The sequence below is a fragment of the Vombatus ursinus genome, unplaced genomic scaffold (genome assembly GCF_900497805.2).
Source record: "Vombatus ursinus unplaced genomic scaffold, bare-nosed wombat genome assembly UNPS02010788.1, whole genome shotgun sequence".
NCBI classification, from domain to species: domain Eukaryota; kingdom Metazoa; phylum Chordata; class Mammalia; order Diprotodontia; family Vombatidae; genus Vombatus; species Vombatus ursinus.
In genome coordinates, this window is record NW_020950566.1 from 5,865,189 (window position 1) to 5,885,598 (window position 20,410).

Below are 20,410 nucleotides of genomic sequence, written 5' to 3' on the forward strand. Positions count from 1 at the left end.
AGAGGAAAATGAGAAATACTAGAGAGGATGTGGAAAAATTGGGACACTAATATGCTGCTGTTGGCGTTATGAACTGCTCCAACCATTCTGGAAGACAATTTGGAACTCTGTTCAAAGAGCTATAAAACTTTGAGTCAACAATATTGTTACTAGGTCTGTATCTCAAAAGGATCAAAGAAAAAGGAAAAGAACCCACTTGTACAAAAATATTTATGGCAGATCTTTTTGTAGTGGCAAAGAATTGGAAATTGACAGGATATTCGTCAATTTAGGAATAACTGAACAAGTTGTGGTATAAGATTTAATGGAATACTATTGTGTTATAAGAAATGATGAGCAGGATGGTTTAGAAAAACCTGGGAAGACTTATATGAACTTATGCAAAGTGGAATGAGCAGTACCGGGAGCATATTGTACACAGTAACAGCAATATTGTAAGGATGATACTGTGAAAGACTTAGCTATTCTGATCAAGACAATGACCCAATACAATTCCAAAGGACTGTGATGAAAAATGCTCTCCACATACAGAGAGAGAGAGAGAGAGAGAGAGAGAGAGAGAACTAATGAACTCTGAATGCAGACAGAAGCATACTTTTAAATTTTTTTCTTGATTTATTCTTTGTCTGTTTTCTTTTGTAACATGGCTAATGTGGAAATATGTTTTGCATAACTTTAAATGCATAATTGATATCAAATCAAATTTTCAAAGAGGGTGAAGGCAGGAAGGAGGGAAAGAATTTTGAACTCAAATCTTTTTTTAAATGATTGTTAAAAATTGTTTTACATGTAATTGGGAAATATTTAATGAGTTAAAAAAAAGATTCAGTTCAGATACTACCTTCTGCAGGAGTATTTTCCTGGTTTCTCCAACTACTGGGGCCATGTTAGTTCAGTTTCTATTTACATTGCTCATACCTTCATTTTTTACCATATATGTATATATCTATATATATAGATAGATATAGATATAGATATATAATCTATATATATATCTTGTATGTACATAGTTATTTGCATCTAGTCTCTGCCATTAGAATGTGAGCTCCTTTAAAATAGGCACAATGTTCCTGCCTTTCTTTGTATACTCAGTTGTTAGCTCAATCCTTAAAACATAGTATGTTCTTAATAAATTCTTGCTATCTTGCTGTCATTAGTATTTCAATGTCAAGTTGAAAGGAATTCTCAAGCAAGGTGAACTATTGATTTGTTTTCAGATTTACATCATAAAATTTTTTATCAGTGACAAAGTCATAGAGGGTTAAACAATATGCAAATGACATGATGTTATGAAGGATAGAAAAGATGGTAAATAATAGTATCTGAAAAGCACTTAATATGCTAGAATGTTAGGCTACATCCAATTAGAAGACATTCAATAGGTGTTAATGTAAATCCTGCACTTGAGTTTAAAAAAATCAATTCACAAATACAAACGGGGAGGCATGGTGAGCCAAAACTTTGAATAAGATTTGGATGTTTTAGGAGACTGCAAGCTCCTGAGTTTAACTCATGATAAACGTGGCAGCCAAGAATGCAAAAGTGATCTTAGACTGTATGAATAGAGGTCAAGTGTCCAGAACTAAATAGGTGATAGATCAGTCATACTTTGCTATGGATAGATAACATCTGAAGTATTATGTCTAATTATGAACACCACATTTCAGTGAGAACATGTATACACTGGAGAATATTTAGAGGAGAATGAATGAGATCATAAAGAGTTTCAAGATCTTGCCACATAGGGATTGTTTGAAGAAAGTGGTCATGTTTAGCATAGAGAACAAAAGATTTAGGGTAGATAATGAAAATGAAAACTGCTATATATTTGAAGGGGTATCATATAGAAGAATGATTAGACTTTTTTTGCTTATCTATTGGCATGTAGGAGGTATGTTGTAAATATAGAAATAAGGTTTGACAATAAATGAAATGTGGGATGAATGTAAAGATTACATGAAGATTGTAATCCTATTGGACCATGGCACCCTCAAATAGTTAATAGGGAAGAACTAGGGTGTGATAGGACCAGTGATTTTTTGAGGCAGCATCCCTGACTTCCTTGAGACTTCTTCCTTTCCCCAAGCAACCATATTGCCCCACCCCCAGCTTCCCTCATGCAGTTTTTGTTGTTTGGGGTCATGAAAAGTCATAGCCACGCCTAGTCATAGTGGCTGCTTGAGGCCATCTGATTTGCCATATTCTAATGACTGACTAACCAGATATGTTTCCAGATGGAGATGGGTAGAAGGTGGGGGAGTCTCATCCAGAGAAGTTAAGTACTACTATATCCTTGTTGCATATCTTTCCTGTGGAAAGACAAAGTAAATCTCCTTTGTTAAATGCTCAATGAATTGGGAAGGCCTCATTTCCTCCCAACATAGGACCTGAATTAAAAGGATGCTGGTTTTAGAACCAAGAGCTGAGGGGAATTAGGAAGCTGACTCCCTACAAAGATGATGAGTTGGATCTTTTCTGAGAGAGTACTGAGGTACTTTCTATTTCCTTATGTTAGAATATCTGGGGGGCGGGGGTGGAGGAGTAAATAACCTAACAGGCAAAATGGTAAAAGTAGAGACAAATGGTAGGACCGGATCACCAATATCAATCAGGTTGTGCTTAATACTGATTGTTATAGGCTATCTACCTTTACTGGGAAGAGAAAGTAACGATAAGAAATTCCAGAGTTTTGGAAAGGACAACGGTGCAATTATTGGAGAGAGAACAGAACTGTAACTACTCTGCAGCATTTGGGTCCATTATACCATTTATAATTGTCTAGGACTCAGCTGGAGAGTCTTACCCCTGATTCCCCCAGTTATTTTCATTTTTGTTTTCTCCTGCATTTGACCCTAGATGGCAAACTACTATAGAAAGGAAAGAATAATAAATTCAATGACATGGGAGAGATTGCATTATTGGAGATCTCAATGAAGATATCTTCATTAGGTAGAAGGTTTGATGGGTATGGGAGAGAGGGCATGATTGGGAAAGATGGTGTGGAGAGTTTTCCACTCATAAACATTGTCTAGCTCAGGTCATTGTTGCTCCTAGTCAATTTGAAAAATGTGCTATTTTGGCATAGAACAACAGAAAGGGAAAGGAAGAACATCCTGTTCAGATTCAGTCTTTGAGAATATTCATTGCATTAAGGAGAAAGAGTAGCATATTGTTTATTATCATATTTCATAATCACAAAATTATGATACTCAGTACTGATGGTTTTCTCCAGGGCTCCTTTCTCCTCATAACTTTCTTACTTCCATGATACTATTTCTCAGTTGCCCTTGTCTTAAGTATAGCTTTCATGAATAAAATAGTTAAGATGGATTTGAAATGAAAATGAGGCCTCAAAGAATAATCTGATTTTTTTCCCAAAGGATTTCATGGAGAAATCATCTCTTCATGAAAAAAATTCAAAAGAATACACAGTAAATAAAAAATAAAATTGATGCCTATGGAAAAATAAAGTATTATTGTGTTATATACAAAGATAATAATACTGTCCTGGCATCAAGAGGCCATGAACTTTGAGCTCTTTTATTTTTCTCTCTCCAAGAGTAGAAATAGATTTGCATGGAGTCACCCACACCCTCTGATCTGGTCCTCCTTGTGACCCAGGATACATATTTTCAATAGCAGTATGAGCCTTTGGAATGAAGTTTAAAAAAAAGTGACTTATCCAGGGCCTTCCTTCCTTCCTTCTTCATGTCTATCTTCTCCTTGTGCAGCTATATTAATCTGTTGAGAAGATCCTAAAAAAAAAAGTATAGCATGAGAAAGAATAAAAGCTCTTTCACTATTTCCTAGAATGATCATTTCCCTGTGTCCTTATGTATAGCTTTTAAAACTTTTTACCTGTGACTTCATTGACATATGGATCATCCAAAGAACAACCTCACCACAAATACAGATGCACACCTTCTCTGTGTGTGTACCTTATCACTTCAGAGGATTGCCTGGGGCACTGAGAGGTGATTTGCTCTGGGTCACTTAAGTGACCAGCATATGTCAGAAGTGAGACTTGAAGCTACATTTTTCTGACTTCCCTTTATTATGTTACATTGGTCTATATGGAAGAGAGAGAGAGAGAGAGAGAGAGAGAGAGAGAGAGAGAGAGGGAGAGACAGGGAGAGAGAAGAGAAGAAAAGAAAGATGGAACATTTACTTAATGCTGCTATGTGCCAGACACTGTGCTAAACCCTAGGGAAATATATACAATCAAATAAAATAATTACTGCCCTCAAAGATCTTATATTTGAATGGGGAAAGGCAACTCATAAATAGGAGCTAAAAAGCAGAGGAGGGAAAGCTGAGTAGAGTCAGAAATTAAGAAAGCATAGCCTCATCATTCACTAAATATATAAGTTTAGCCATGCTTATTCCTGAAAAAATAGTGGTTCAATCCTGAAAGTTCTACTTACGACCAATTTTCTGCTTTATGAATCAAATAATGTTAGACTTCTTATTTCTCAGCACCCACAATAAAAACATTGCTAGTACCCCCTGGAGCAAAGGAGAAACTTAAGCTGATTAATCATACCAGAGATAACAGCTTGCACCTCGAAAAAAAAGAGAGGAAGATAAAAACTGACATGCTAAAATTTCTCATTACCATAATGTGGATATATAGTATATTTTGACATAAGGAAAGATCTGGAATTTCTCTGCATGTGTGTGAGTCTCAGTGTGTGTGTATGTGCTCCTTTTTCCAATCTAAACTGTTGTCTTTTCTTGGCTTCTCATATTGAGCTGTTCCTGTCCTTATGTTCTGCATGCTGGAGGGCTTCTTTGTTTTTTCTTTTAATATTTCAGAGATAATAACATGCTACTTGAATTGTCTAGTTGATTTTTTCTCATTCTTACTATATGTCTAGGCTAAATCATTTTCTATTCATACATAATCAAATGAGAAAAAGTATGTAAAGCACTTTGCAAAAGTCAGCCATTACCATCATTTTTGTTATTACTATTACATATCCTTAAAAACATCTTCTACACCATTTCCCATAACTAAATGGTCACTTGAAACACATTGTGATATGTTTATACTAACCATGTTTCTTTCTATTTTTTAATTATTCATCATTTTAATTCTTCTTTTGATTGTCATTTTAATTCTTCTGAAATTGTAACGTTTACTGATTTGCAGTCAGATAGCAGCATTTGGAGATGTTAAAAAATGAATTTTTGCTCGGGTAACAGTTTCAAATTATTGCAGGTACTGTGCAATTTCTCCGATGTGATACAGTCCAATCTCTTCCTGCTATTCAGTTCCATTCTGAATCCATTCATTATCCATCTGAGAAACTTAAACACATAGATATACACACCTATACATGCATTCTTTCATGCATATAGAGATAGCAGCAGACTGTAGTGAAAAGACCACTGGACTGGAAATCAAAAGCCCTGAATTCTACCTCCTATTCCTAATTGCTTCTGTGACTTTGACTTACTCACTTAACCTCTCCATGACTCAGGTTACTAATCCATAAAATGAGGAACCCTGGGCCCAGATGACCACTAAAGTGCCACCCAGCTCTAACGTTTTGTCAGAATATTATATTTAGATTCATTTGACTAATTGTGATACTTTTCTGGGTGGTAATTTAAGGAGGGGCTAAAAGGCCAAGAGGCAAAAGATGAAAATGAAAGAGAATGAGAGAGATGACAATTTATGCTGCACACAGATTGCTAGCCAAACTATGTTACTGCTTTGTTGTAATCTCCAGTAGACTAAAACATGCTCTAATTCTCTCATTGTATCTTTAGCGATGCAACCATTATACCATTTGCAAGCAAACCAAATATTAGAAACCCAAAATTCGGGAATGTTGTCTTCAGAGTGTTATTAGAACTGTAAGACTCTTCTGTTAACTCATGAAAGGAAAGACAATTCAATTACTACATGTGATGCAAATATTTTAATAGACCCTAGTAGTCCTGGGTCCTGAGAAGTAGTCCTGAGAAGCACTTAAAATGGCTGAATCCCTCCTAGATTCTGAATCTAGAAAAGGCTTGGGAAAAACAATGATTAACATTTAGCGCTTTATCTTGCTGCTGAATATCAGTTTTCTGGTAAATACGCTGTTTTAAAAAAAATCGTTTGTCAAGTACCTTACTATACCAAGACTGCATCTATACCCTTTGATAATTTAATAATTCAATCATACTTTGCATCAAACTAAGGTGTATATCACATCCACACAGTAGAATGAGAAGAATGGCCACGTACTGGGCTATGTGACAATGAAACGATCATTTAACCTCTTAGTGACTTAGGCAACTCTGAGATTATAAATTGTAGAACAGGTTACCATTCTGTTTTGTTATAGGCAGTTTCCTCATTGGAAGTTTCTATTGCCAATGAGATCACAGGTCCAATCCTAAATATATAAAATTTATTTGGATCCTTGATTGGTCAGTTTTACCAAAATCTGGTTAAAATGATTCCATACTCATTCTTTATTTTATTTTGAATAATATTTTAATTATATGTAAAAACAATTTTAACATTTTTTTAAATTTTGAGTTTCACATTCTCTTCCTCCCCTTTCTGTATCCTGAAGCAGAAAGCAATTTGATATAGGTTATATACATACAAAACATTTCTATATTAGTCATGTTGTGAAAGAAAACAGACATAAAAACACACAAAAAAGAAAGTGAAAAAATAGTATGCTTCAATCTGCATTCAGACTCAATCAGTTCTTTCTCTGGTGACAGCATTTTTCATCAAGTCATTGGGAATTGTCTTGATGGATCATTGTATTGCTAAGAATAGCTAAATCATTCACAGTTGATCATTGTTACAATATTGTTGTTACTGTGTACAATGTTATGCTCACTTCATATAAGTCTAGGTTTTTTAAAAGCATCTTGCTCTTCATTTATAACATAATAGTATTCCATCACAATCATATACTAAAACTTGGTCAGCTATTCTCGAATTGATGGGTATCCCCTCAACTTCCAATTCTTTATCACCACAAAAAGAGCTGCTATAAATATTTTTGTACAAATAAGTCCTTTTCCTTTTTAAAAAGTCTCCTTGAGATATGACCTAATAGTGGTATTGTTGAATCAAAGGATATGCACAAATTTGTAGCCCTTTGGGCATAATTCCAAATTGCTCTCAGAATGGTTGAATCAGTTCACAATTCCACCAATAGAGTATTAGTGTCCCAATTTTCCCACATTCTCTCCAACATTTATCATTTTCCTTTTCTATGATATTAGTCAATCAGATATGAGGTGGTACCTCAGAGTTGTTTTAATTTGTATTTATCTAATTGATAGTGATTTAAAGCATTTTTTAAAATATGAATATAGTTAGCTTTGATTTGAAAATTTGATATGAAAACTGCCTGTTCATATCCTTTAAGCATTTATCAATTGGGAAATGATTTTTATTCTTATAAAATTGACTCAGTTCTCTATATATTTGAGAAATAAAGCCTTAATCAGAGACAGTTGCTGTAAAATTTTTCCCAGCTTTCTGCTTTCCTTCTAATATTGGTTGCATTGGTTTTGTTTATGTAAAACCTTTTAAATTTAATATAATTAAAATTATCCATTTTACATTTCAAAATGCTCTCTATGTCTTATTAGGTTATAAATTCTTCCCTTATCCATAAATCTGACAGGTAAATACTTCCACAATTTGCTTATGGTATTACCCTTTATTTCTAAATAATGCACCCATTTTGACCTTATCTTGGTATACTGTGTGTGATGTTGGTCTATACCTTGTTTCTGCCAAACTGTATTCCAATTTCCCTAATAGTTTTTGTCAAATAGCGAATTCTTGTCCCAAAAAAGCAAAAATCTTTGGGTTTATCAAACACTAGATTACTATAGTCATTTACTTCTGAGCCTTATGTACCTAATCTATTCCACTGATCCATCACTTTATTTCTTAGTACCAGATAGTTTTGATGATTATTGCTTTATAATAGAGTTCAAGATCTGGTATGACTAAGCTACCTTCCTTCACATTTTTTTTCACTGATTCCCTTCATATTTTTGACCTTTTGTTCTTCCAGATAAATTTTGTTATTATTTTTTCCAATTCTATAAAATAATTATTAGTAATTTGATTGGTATGGCACTGAATAAATAGATTAATTTAGGAAGAATTGCCATGTTTATTATATTGGCTCAGCTTATCCATGAGCAATTAATATTTTTTCAATTATTCAGATCTGGCTTTGTGTGAAAAGTATTTTGTAATTGTGTTCATATAGTTCAAGCCTGCACAATATACAGCCTGCAGGCATCTTGTGGCCCGCCAAAGTGACCTGTGGGTGGTATATTGTACAGGCCTGTATTTACATCCTCTACATTTTTCACAGTCTATCTGGAATCCTTTGGCGGGCCACACACTGGCCATTTGTTCTGCAGGCCTGATATAATTCCTGAGTTTGCCTTGGAAAGGGCACTATGTAGTATTTTATATTGTCTCCAGCTATTTTAAATGGAATTTCTCTTTCTATCTCTTGCTGCTGGGCTTTGCTGGTAACATATAGAAATGCTGATGATTTATGTGGGTTTATTTTATATCCTGCAAGTTTGCTAAAGTTGTTCATTATTTCAAGTAGTTTTTTAATTGATTCTCTAGGGTTTTCTAAGTATACCATTATCATCTGCAAAAAGTGATAGTTTTGTTTCCTCATTGCCTATTCTAATTCTCTCAATTTCTTTTATTTCTCTTATTGCTATGGTTAACGTGTTTAGTACAATATTGAATAATAATGGTGATAATGCTCATCTTTTCTTCACCCCTGATTTTATTGGGAAGGCTTCTAGCTTATGCTCATTAATGATAATATTTGCTCTTAATTTTAGATGAATACTTCTTATCATTTTAGGGAAAGTTCCACTTATTCCTATGCTTTCTAGTGTTGTTAATAGGAAGGGGTTCATCCAAAGCTTTTTCTGCATCTGTTGAGATAATCATATGATTTCTGTTAGTTTTGTTATTGACATGGTCAATTATTCTGATAGTTTTCCTAATATTCAACCAGCCCCACATTCCTGGTATAAATTCCACCTGGTCATAGGGTATGCTCTTTGTGATATATTACTATAATCTCCTTGCTGGTATTTTATTTAAAATTTTTTGCATCAGTATTCATTAGGGAAATTGGTTTATAATTATCTTTCTCTGTTTTTGCTCTTCCTGGTTTAGGTATCAAAGCTATATTTTGACACAAAAGGAATTTAGAAGGATTCCTTCTTTGCCTATTTTTTTTCCAAATAATTCAAATAGTATTAGAATTAATTGTTATTTAAATGTTTTGTAAAATTCACTTGTGAATCCATCTGTCCCTGGGAATTTTTTCTTACAGAAGTCATTGATGGCTTTCTTTTTTTTTCTTTTTTTTATTTTCTAAGAGAAGGTGACTTAAGTAGTCTACTTTATCTTCTGTTAATCTGGGCAGTTTATATTTTTTATACATATTTATCCATTTCACTTAGATTGTCAATTTTGCTGGTATATAGTTAAGCAAAATAACTCCTGATAATTGCTTACTTCATTGGTAGTTTATTCACCGTTTTCATTTTTGATACAGCAATTTGGTTTTCTTCTTTCTTTTTTAAAATCAAATTAACCAATGGAATATGTATTTTTTCATTAAACTAGTTACTAATTTTATTTATTAGTTCAAAATTTTTCTTGCCTTCAATTTTATTAATCTCTCTTTTGATTTTCAGGATTCCTAATTTGGAGGTTAACTGGGGATTTTTAATTTGTTTTTTTTTTCTAGTTTTTTTAAGTTGTCTGCCCAATTCATTGATCTGTTCTTTCTCTAGTTTATTGATGAAAGCATTTAGATACATAGATTTTCCCCTAACTACTGCTTTGGCTACATCCCATACATTTTGGTATGTTTTCTCATTCTTGTCATTCTCTTAATGAAATTGATAGTTAATTTTTAGTCTGTTTCCAGGGCCCTTCATTAAACATAAACTTTATTTCATTATTATATGAAAAGGATGCATTTAATATTTCTGCTTTTCTGCATTTGACTGTGAGGTTTTTATGCCCTAATACATGGTCAATTTTTTGTGTGGGTACCATGTACTACTGAGAAAAAGTTATATTCCTTTCTATTCCCACTCAGTTTTCTCCAGAGGTCTATAATATCTAACTTTTCTAAAATTCTATTTACTTCCTTGACTTCTTTCTTGTTTTGTTTTTTTCTTAAAGTGGCAAATTGAGGTCCCCCACTAGTGTGGTTACTGTCTACTTCTTTCTGTAACTCACATAACTTCTCTAAGAATATGGATACAATGCCATTTGGTGAATATATGTTTAGTATTGCTATATTACTTTATCATCTATTGTACATTTTAGTAAGATGAATTTTCCCTGATTATCTCCTTTAATTGGATATAATTTTTTTCTTTTGCTTTGTCTAAGATCATGATTGCTACCCCTACTTTTTTTTTTTTACTTCCATTAAAGCATGTTAGATTTTCCTCCAGCCCTTTACTTTTACTTTGTGTGTCTCTCTGAATCAAGGGTATTTCTTGCAAAAAAAACATATTGCAGGATTCTGGTTTTTAATCCACTCTGCTATCTGCTTCCATTTTGTGGGTGTGTTCATCCATTCACATTTACAGTTATGATTACTGTTTATTTTCCTCCATCCTATGCCCCCCCATTTATCCTTCTCTTTCTCTCTCTTTTCACCATGTCCCTCCTCAAAAGTGTTTTGCTTCTGACCACCACCTCCCCCAATCTACCTTCCCTTCTATCAATAGTCCATCTTCTCTTACACCCCTTCCCTCCTACTTCCCTATAGGATAGGATAGATTTCTATACCCAACTGAGTGTGTATGTAATTCCTTCTTTGCGCCAGTTCCAATGAGAGTAAAGTTCAATTGTTGCCTGCCCCCCCTGCATTTTCCCTTCCACTGTAAAAGCTCTTTTGTGCCTCATTCATATGAAATAATTTACAGCATTCTACCTCTATCTCCCCCTTCCCTCTTCTCCCAATGCATCCTTTTTTCTCACTCCTTTTTAAAATTTTTTTTTGGGAGGGATATCATTTCATCATAGTCAACTCACACCTGTGCCCTCTGTACATTGTACTCTATACATTGGTATACTTTAACTGCCCTAAAAAAGAAAAAGTTCCTAGGAGTTACAAAAATTATCTTCCCATGTAGGATGTAAACAGCTTAATCTTACTAAATCTCTCATGATTTCTCTTTACTGTTTATGTTTTTATGCTTCTCTTGAGTCTTGCATTTTAGTGTCAGATTTTCTATTCATCTCTGGTCTTTTCATCAGGAGTGCTTGAAAGTCCTCAATATCAATCAATATCCATTTTTTCTCCTGAAGGGATTACATTCAGTTTTGCAGTACCAGTTCTGTTCCTTTTTAGATACAGGTTTAAAAATAATTCTGTGCATAGACTAAAGTTGCTGTGTTTTGAAGATTATATGACCATGTCTACTATTAGGAACACAATGACCCACACCAGCATTGCTACTAAGCAGAGGGAAGATATGATCAGAGCAATCTTTTGACACAAAATTGAAAATCTCTCAAGCCCCATGCTTGTGAATGTCTATTAAGAAAAGGCTTAATTTAAGGTAAGCATTTCTTGAAGAAGTCACAAGTGTGTAGAGGCTTGAACCAAGGCAAACTCAGAAACTGTTTTAAGCACTTGAACATGATTTCTTATTTAATGAGATGTCTGATGTAGCAGAACATAGGAGATTCCTCCAAAACCTTGGAGCACTTAGTCACTCCCTTTATTACACTCTATGCTGACTGAGATTCAGACACAATAAACATAATCATTAAAGATAAAGTCAATGTTATTAACACTTGGATCACAGCTCATTTGACAAATATTAAAACATATGTGTCAGAATATTAAACTTATGCAAATGATAACTGGAAGGTCAGTTTCAGTAAATGGAAATTAAAATGAAAAATCTAAAAAGAAAAACAAGACACTAAAATATATCCAAGTAGTATCAAAGGTTTTATTTAACTTAAATTCAGAGTACATCAAGTGAAATGCCAGTCTGAACAAATCAAAAGCTGGAATTAAGGTTTCTGGGAGAAATATCAACAATCTTAGATATTTATATGATACCAGTAAAGGAAGAGAGTGAAAAAGCTGACTTGAAGCTTAACATTTAAAACAAAACACTAAGATCATGGCATCTGGTCTCATTACTTCCTGGCAAATAGAAGAAGAAATTGAAGCAGTGTCAGGTTTTATATTCTTGGGCTTAAAGATCACTGCAGACAATGACTGCAGCTAAGCTTGCTCCTTGAAAGGAAAGCCATGGAAAATCTGGAAGGCATACTAAAAAGCAGAGACATTACCTTGCTGACAAAGGTCCTTACAGTCAAAGCTATGGTTTTTCCAGTAGTAATGTATGGCTATGAGAGTTGGATTGCAAGGAAAGCTGAGTGCCACAGAATCAATGCCTTTGAATTGAAGTGCTTTTGAGAAGACTTTTGAGAGTTTCTTGGATAGGAAGGAGATCAAGTTAATCAATATTTAAAGAAATTAACTCTGACTGTTCATGGAAGGTCATATACTGAAGCTGAAGTTTAAATACTTTGGCCACATAATGAGAAGACAGGACCTATTGGAAAAGACCCTGATGCTGGGAAAGATTAAAGGCAAAAGGAGAAGGGAACAGCAGAAGATGAGATGAATTAATAGCATGGAAGCAATGAACATGAACTTGGATAGATTTTGAGAGATAATTGAGAGTAGAAGGACCTGGTATCCATGGGGTCACAAAGAGTCAGACACAAATGAACAACTGAACAGCAATAAAGTATCAAAGTTGTAACAGAAAAAAATCTATTCGACTATATTTGCAGAATCAATATTCTTTTGGAAAATAAAACAGAGATATGGTAACCTTATCCATTGGAGAGGACATACCAACACATCACCCCAGTTTCAAAAGCTTCTCCTATGTAGCTATAGAAACTGTTATATTTCTTTAAGAGCTAGTAGTAATGGTTGTAACTGGATGCTTTTCCCAGTAGATTCAGCAGAGACTGTGAATCTAAATTTGATTTATGAAGATCTATGAGATGTTTCTAAGAAAATGGAGAGTTTGAATTGCTATTTGTGAAGAGATTTAGTTTTAATTATTTGTGAAGAGATGAAAGAGTTATCTGTCATCTGTGAAGAAAAATGGAAGTTTTCCTTATATCTGGAAAGAGTCTGAGAGAAAACAGGAAAATATGAAGAGGCCTCCTACATTAATGAAACTATTTTAACCTTTATCTTGTAAAAGAATGAAGTGGATTCTTGAGGAGAGACTTTATTTGGTATTTAGTGAACTGAATGTTGCAACTATGTTTCCAGAAGAAATTATGTGCATTTACAGTGATATTTAGAGGTGGCCTTGGATATGTTTTTTTTTGACAAATGCAATGTTATAAATCATTATTTGTCTTTGATTTATTATTGATTTCATTTTAATAAATGTTATATTTGCTTTTAATTCTAGGAGATCAAGGTATTTAATAGAGTTATAAGTAACTACTAAGGAAAATAGCTATACATATTCTACTGAGATGAATAACTGCTACTTTTTCAGTTTATTAAATAAATGATATTGGATGAGCTAGAGTAGAAGCTCTGAGCTTAATTGACTAATTGAAAGGTAAATTGAAATTTTATTAATGAGGAAGTATATAACATCCCTAGAGCTTAGGATGATAAAATATGGGAAGAAGTAAAGTAACAAGCTAAGGAATGACCAAAAAGTGAGCATAATGGATACTCTCCTACAATCCTGCTGTATACACTGTACTGAAGGCCTATTATTGTTTAGTCATTTTGCAGTCATGTCCAACTCTTTGTAACCCCCATTTGGGGGATTTTTGGCAAAGATATTAGAGTGATTTGCCATTTCCTTCTCCACCTCATTTTATAGATAAGGAAACTGAGGTAAATAGGTTTAAGTGACTTGCCCAGGCAGCTAGCAAGTGTTTGAGGCCAGATTTGAACTAAGGAAGATGAGACTTCCTGACTCCAGGCCAGGCACTATATCCACTGAGCCACCTACCTACCCCCTCCTAAGGCCTAAAGGCCAATTAAGTTGACTACTCCGTTGGTGTTTGGCTAATCAGCAACTTAGGAAAAAACATTCAGATAAATGCTGCATTATTGTAATTTTTATACTGTGATTGCTTCCTTTCCAAGAAAAAAAAAAAAACAACTAGGCTTTAAAATACTCGTTTTACTGTGGTTTTTTTGTTTTGTTTTGTCTTTTGCTTTTCTTGTTGGCGAGATGGAGGCAAAAGTTGAAGCCTGCTTTATTGATGCCTTTTGTCTTTACATCATAATCATTTCTGGAAGTGTGAGGGAACTTTTTCCCATCTCTCAGTTTAAAACCTCCTTTTTAACAGGAAAAACAATTAAGCAAATACATTGATTCACTGCCCATGCTAGCACACTTCTCTCTCTTGTGAAGAGAGTAACCTACTACAGATTTCTCTCTTGTGAAGAGAGATTTGTGTTTCATTATTTGTTATCTATTTTTTTTTAGATCTTTCCCAGTTTCTAAATTACTCAGACTTTAATTTGCCTTTAAGTGATGTCTTCATTTACTTTGTTGTAGTCATTGTGATTGTTGTCCTTTTTGTTTGGCTTATTTCATTATTTCTCTGAAGTCTTCATATTTATAATTTTGGTATAATATCTTATTATATTTGTATAACAGTTTTTTCAGCCCTTCTCCTAATCATTTGGGGCAGGTAGGTGACACAATGGATAGACACCGGGGCCTGGAGTCAGGAAGACTTCTCTTCCTGAGATCAAATCTGGCCTCAGATACTTATTAGCTGTGTGACACTGGACAAATCACTTAACCCTGTTTGCCTCAATTTCCTCATCTGTAATATGATGTGGAGAAGAAAAATTAGCTGAAGAAGGCAAACTACTCCAGTATCTTTGCCAAGAAAACCCCAAATGGGGTCACAAAGAGTCAGACAAGATTGAAAAAATGACTGAACACCCAAACAATGAGTGCTCGTTTTATGTCAAGAATTTTGCTAGTATAAGAAGTGCTCCTGTGATGATTTTGGTATAGATTGGACCTTTGTTTTTGTCTTCGATTCTCGAGACATTTGTCCATTGGTGGAACTGATAGGTAAAAGGCTTTGGATAAATTAATCATTTTTCCAAATTATTCCAAATTAATATCTGGAATGGTTGGACCAATTCATGGTTCCACTAACAATGTAGTAACATGCCTGTCTTCCCATAGTTTCTCTTTTTAAAAAAAATATCATTGCCAACTTGCTAAGTGTGAGGCAAAAGCTCAGTTATTTTAATTTGCACTTCTATTACTATAGATGATTTGGGGCATGTTTTTATATAATCATTTATAGTTTGCACTTCTTTTGAGAACTCTTCATTTCCTTTGACTGCTTAACTGTTGGTGGATGGTGCTATATATTTGTGATAATTTATTATATATCTTGAATTTGAATCACTCGATAGAGATTAGATGCATGATTTCTGTGATGTGGTAAACACCTGAATGAGAAAACTCCCTCTATCTATTTGGATTAGTACATCCTCTGCAACGTATACTCTTAGATAATTGCCTAGAACACAGAGTTAAGTAACTTGACAAGAGTCACACAGTCGGTAGATGTCAGAGGTAAGATATTAATCTAATTCTTCCTGGCTCTGAGGCCAGCTTTTGGTAGATATACCGTGCCATGCTGCCTCTCTGCTACTTTTAATATTATACTTTTTGTCAGTGATATTTGATGAACTCTGTTTTTTTTCTTATTCTATTCTCATTGATTTTATTTGTACAAAAGGCTTTTAATGTTGTATAATTAAAACCATCTATGTTATCTTTTCTACTCTCTTCTATCCCTCATTTGGTTAAGAATTCGCTTCCTTCCTGTATTTGTAAAAAGATTCTGATCTATAGTTACCTCTCCCACATCATAATTTTCTCTGTTGTGGTTTCAATATACTGTAGGTCAGCATAGGAAGTTAAATGGGAATGGCGGGGGGGGGGGGAGTTTTGCAGAAGCTTCAGACAACATGCAAAGGCCAGCAGACAACACAAAGCCTATAACCAAATACTTAATCCAAATTTTGCAGTAAGGTGCTGTAAACACCCCATAAAAGAAAAAGAAGATACTCAACTTCTTCTCTGGTACAAAAAGAGGGCCAAATGGGGTGGGGGCACCACGCTCCTAATCCCCATCATGTGGAATAGATAATTGTAATTCTCTTCCACTTTTTAATTGTCACCTTCTATATTCATATCATGTACTCCTTTTGAGCTTATTTTGGTATATGAATGGTTGACTGAATGAATGGCATTTATTAAGTGCATACTATATGCTGGACACATGCTAAGTGCGGGGGTTAATGATATAAACAGACAAGAGATTTCTTCACTTTAAGGAGCTTACATTTTAGGAGGGGAAGACAACACGTATTGATGGCCATGTCTTTTGGACAGGGAAGTCAGAGGGAAAGTTGACTGACATATCCTTTGCAGGAGGTAGTACTGATATAATTATTTTTCTCAGAGCTAGAGTTGGAAGTGAGAGGAAAGTGGGTTGAGAGGTGAAATGGTATGAAGATAGACAGAGAATGGTTTGTTAGGACTCAGTCCAGGCAATCAGAATCTGAGGATCCCATGGTGGGAGCTTGACTTCTTCAGAAGTTTAAAGTCTGAGCGCAGGAATAAGACATATTGAAGTAGTAGATTGTAAGATGTTAGTCTAAACTTAGTTTCTGCTAAAGAGTCTTTAGTAATTCTTGTCAAAAAAGGAGTTCTTCTCCCTGTGATTTATATTCTTGTATTTATCAAAAACCAAGCCAATATTTTCAGTGGTTTCTGTCATATTTCTATTCTGTCCCACTGACCTGCTTTTCTATTTTTTACTTATTATTAATTATGTTAGCAAGTTTATAATTTTAGATGTCCTTGCATCTCTGTTATGAATCCAATTTGTTCATAGTGATTTTTTATAGCTTATATTCCTGTAGTCAGTCTCCTTACAAGAGCTTTATTTAAGGTTTTGCATCAATATCCATTAATGAAATAGGTCTCTAGTACTTTCTCTGCATTTTCTCTCCTTCATTTGGAAATAAGAAACATTTTTGTCTCAATGTGTGAGTTTGGTACATGGTCTTCTGTCTTAATTTTTGAGAAAAATATTTGTAGTATAGATGTCAATTGCCCTTTAAATGTTTGATAAGAGTTCACTTGTAAATCAATTTTGCCTAGTGTTTCCACTTCTTACCCTCTCTCATCTCCATTTTGACAGTTCAATTACGACTTGCTTGATGGCCTTTTTCTGAGATTGGTTATTAAACAACTTTTTCTTATTTTGTTAGATTGTTATATGTATTTATAAATTTTCATCAACTTTCTTCGAATTTTCCATTTGTTGCCATATAATTAGCAAATAATAATTTTTGAAATAATTCTTTTTATTTCCTCTGTTGTGAATTCACCTTTTTTGGTATTATGATTTTTCTATTTTCTTGAGAAGCAGATTGGCAGAGGTGTTAGGGAGCTCACTTCAGAGTCAGGAAGATTTAAGTTCAAGACTTTCTTCTGACACATACTTGCTGTGTGATCATGGACAGTCATTTAAACCTTTCAATGCTCTAGGCAATCCAATAAAAAAGTTGCAGAGAAGGTGCTGACCTAAATAGGTAGGAGTTCTTTCACCTAGAAAGTCTCCATACCAATGAAAATACAGATCCGTTCCTTAGCCCTCTATTTTTTTTCTAGTAATGTGATTTTCTTCTCTTATAAGACTTTAAAAACAACTATTAGCAATGTTACTTTTTATTTTCAAATTTCTTTTTTTACTTGAATTTTTAGGATTTCTTCTTATGTACTTCTTTTAGAGTTGCTAATTTATTTTACAATATTTAATTACATTGTCCATTGAGCCTCTCTTTTTCTATCTTATTAATATAATGTTTCAGAGATGTTTGAATATATTTATTAGTTAATATAATAACAATATTTTCAGATTTTCCTCTGTAGACTGTTTTAGCTGCATTCTATAAGTTTTGTATACTGTCTTATTATCACTAATTTTACCAGAATTATTTTTATTGTTTATATTTATTCTTCAACACACTCATTTCAACACTTAGTCATCATTTAGGGTTATATCTTTTGCTTATATTTCCTTTACTCTACAATTATGTTATATTATAATCTACAGAGGATGCATTTGTTATTTCAAACTCTTACTACCTTTATATTTACATATGTATATGAGATGGCTAAGAACATTTTTTCAATATTCCCGTTCAGAAATACATCAGTCAAAATTAATTCTTCACTAAGTTGTTCCTCTCTGTATTTTTTAAATCTTTTTATTTAATTTATTCAGCTCTGAGAGTTATATTAAAGTTCCTCGTGACTATTGTTACTACCAACATCTTTTCTGAAATCTAATTTTTCTTTTAGCCATGTGAATGGAATTTGACATATAGAATATAACATTATCTATTATGTGACCAGTGACTTTAAGCATAATGTAGTTTCTCTGCTTGCCTCTAAGCTTACCATTATCAATTTTTATTGTTGCTTTATCTGAGGTCACCTTTGAGCTCCTGCTTTTTCAGAGTGCCTAATAAAGATAGATTTTCATCCATCTTCTCATTTTCACTCTATGTGTCTTTAAGTTTTAAATGTGTTTCTTACATGTGGCATGCTATTGTTAATTCATTCACATTTAGAGTTATAATTGTTATGATTGTGTTTTCTTCCATTAAACACATTTTTTTTCTTGTTTTAAGTCACTCCTTCAACCCTGCATTTTTTTGTTTACATTAATACGAGCCTAGTGTCCTTCCTGAGCTCCCCAACCTCCCATTACCCTCTCCTATCCCAAGTTGTTTGACTCTATTTTGTTGTTACTCTGTTGGCTTTATTTTACTCTTTTGTTTGCCTGTGGCACTTAATCTGTCTTATCTATTCTTCTTTTTTCAATTACCTTAATTTGTAAAGCCCCTTTCCAAGGAGTGTTCCACCCCTTCCTCACTCCTCTTTTCTTTTTAAGATACTCTAGTACCTGTTCCTGGGAAACTTAAGTCTCAGTAGAGTCATCAACGTAGAGGTGGAACAGTTCTGTAAGCCTCATCCTTGGGACCTTGTTTCATTCTTTGTCATTTCCTATATCAGTTATCCATCTGGATATCAGAGCTTCTTCTCATTAAGCCTATGACTTCCTCATCAAGCCCTTCTCTCTTGTATCTTTCTGTATTCCCAACCATTTTCCATCTCCTGTGGGAGTTAATGCCTAGAAACATGACTTAGTCTTTTAAAAGCTGATCTCCTGAAGTGTCCAATACCACCCCACTCCCCTGCCACCATCAGACTTCAATGCATGACCCTTTTACTACCATCCACCCCACACCCTGTACCTCTTCAGGGTTGCTTTGTAGTATATTATTCTAGGGTACGAACTAATATTTGTTCAGAATATATTATAATTTTTCCTTTGATTTCCTATAAGCATGGAGTGATTTTGTGCAAATCTGATTAGTTCTCCTTTTAATGTGAAGGATTATTTAATTTGTACCTATAAACTGTACTCTCTGATGATATAATTATGAACTTTGAATTTTCTTGGTGAGTTAAGCTTGAAGTTTCCTTTTGTTCATGTTACGTGGATTCTCTTGAACTGTCCTTTCTGATTTCAATATTTCCGGGTAATTATTCTCTATGATTTCCTGAATTGTTATATTTTCATGATGCTTTGGGGAAGACCTATCTCTCTTTATATCCTATCTTCAGTTTAGGATTCTGGTTTTATAGAATCCTTGCAAAGTCTTCCAATTTTGTTGGAAAGGACCTTGGAAGCCATTTAATCTGTTGAATACCTGAATTTCATTAACAAGAGCTCACCTTGCCTCAGCTTGGAAACTACAGTGAGGGAGAACTCACCACTTCCCAAGACATTTCATTCTGCTTTAGGACAGCTCTAATTACTAAGAAGTTTTTTCCTGTCCTCAAGTTGAAATTTTCCTCTTTCTGCTTCTACCATTATTTCAAATTCTGTCCTGTAAGACCAAGCAAAACAGAAAAATAGTCCCCATACTCAAAGTCTGCTATCATGTCCCCTGTAAATGATCATAATTAATAATAGCTTACATTTATATAGCCCCTACTATGTGCCAGGCACTGTACTAAGCCCTTTACAATTTTCATCTCATTTGATCCTTACAACAACAGTGGGAGGTAGGTGCTAGTATTATCCCCATTTTACTGATGAGAGACTTGAGGCAAACAGAGGTTGAGTGACTTGCCCTGGGTAATAATTAGTAAATATCTGAGGTTGGATTTGAACTTTGGTCTTCCCAACTCCAGATTTAGCACTCCATCCTCAGCAGTATTT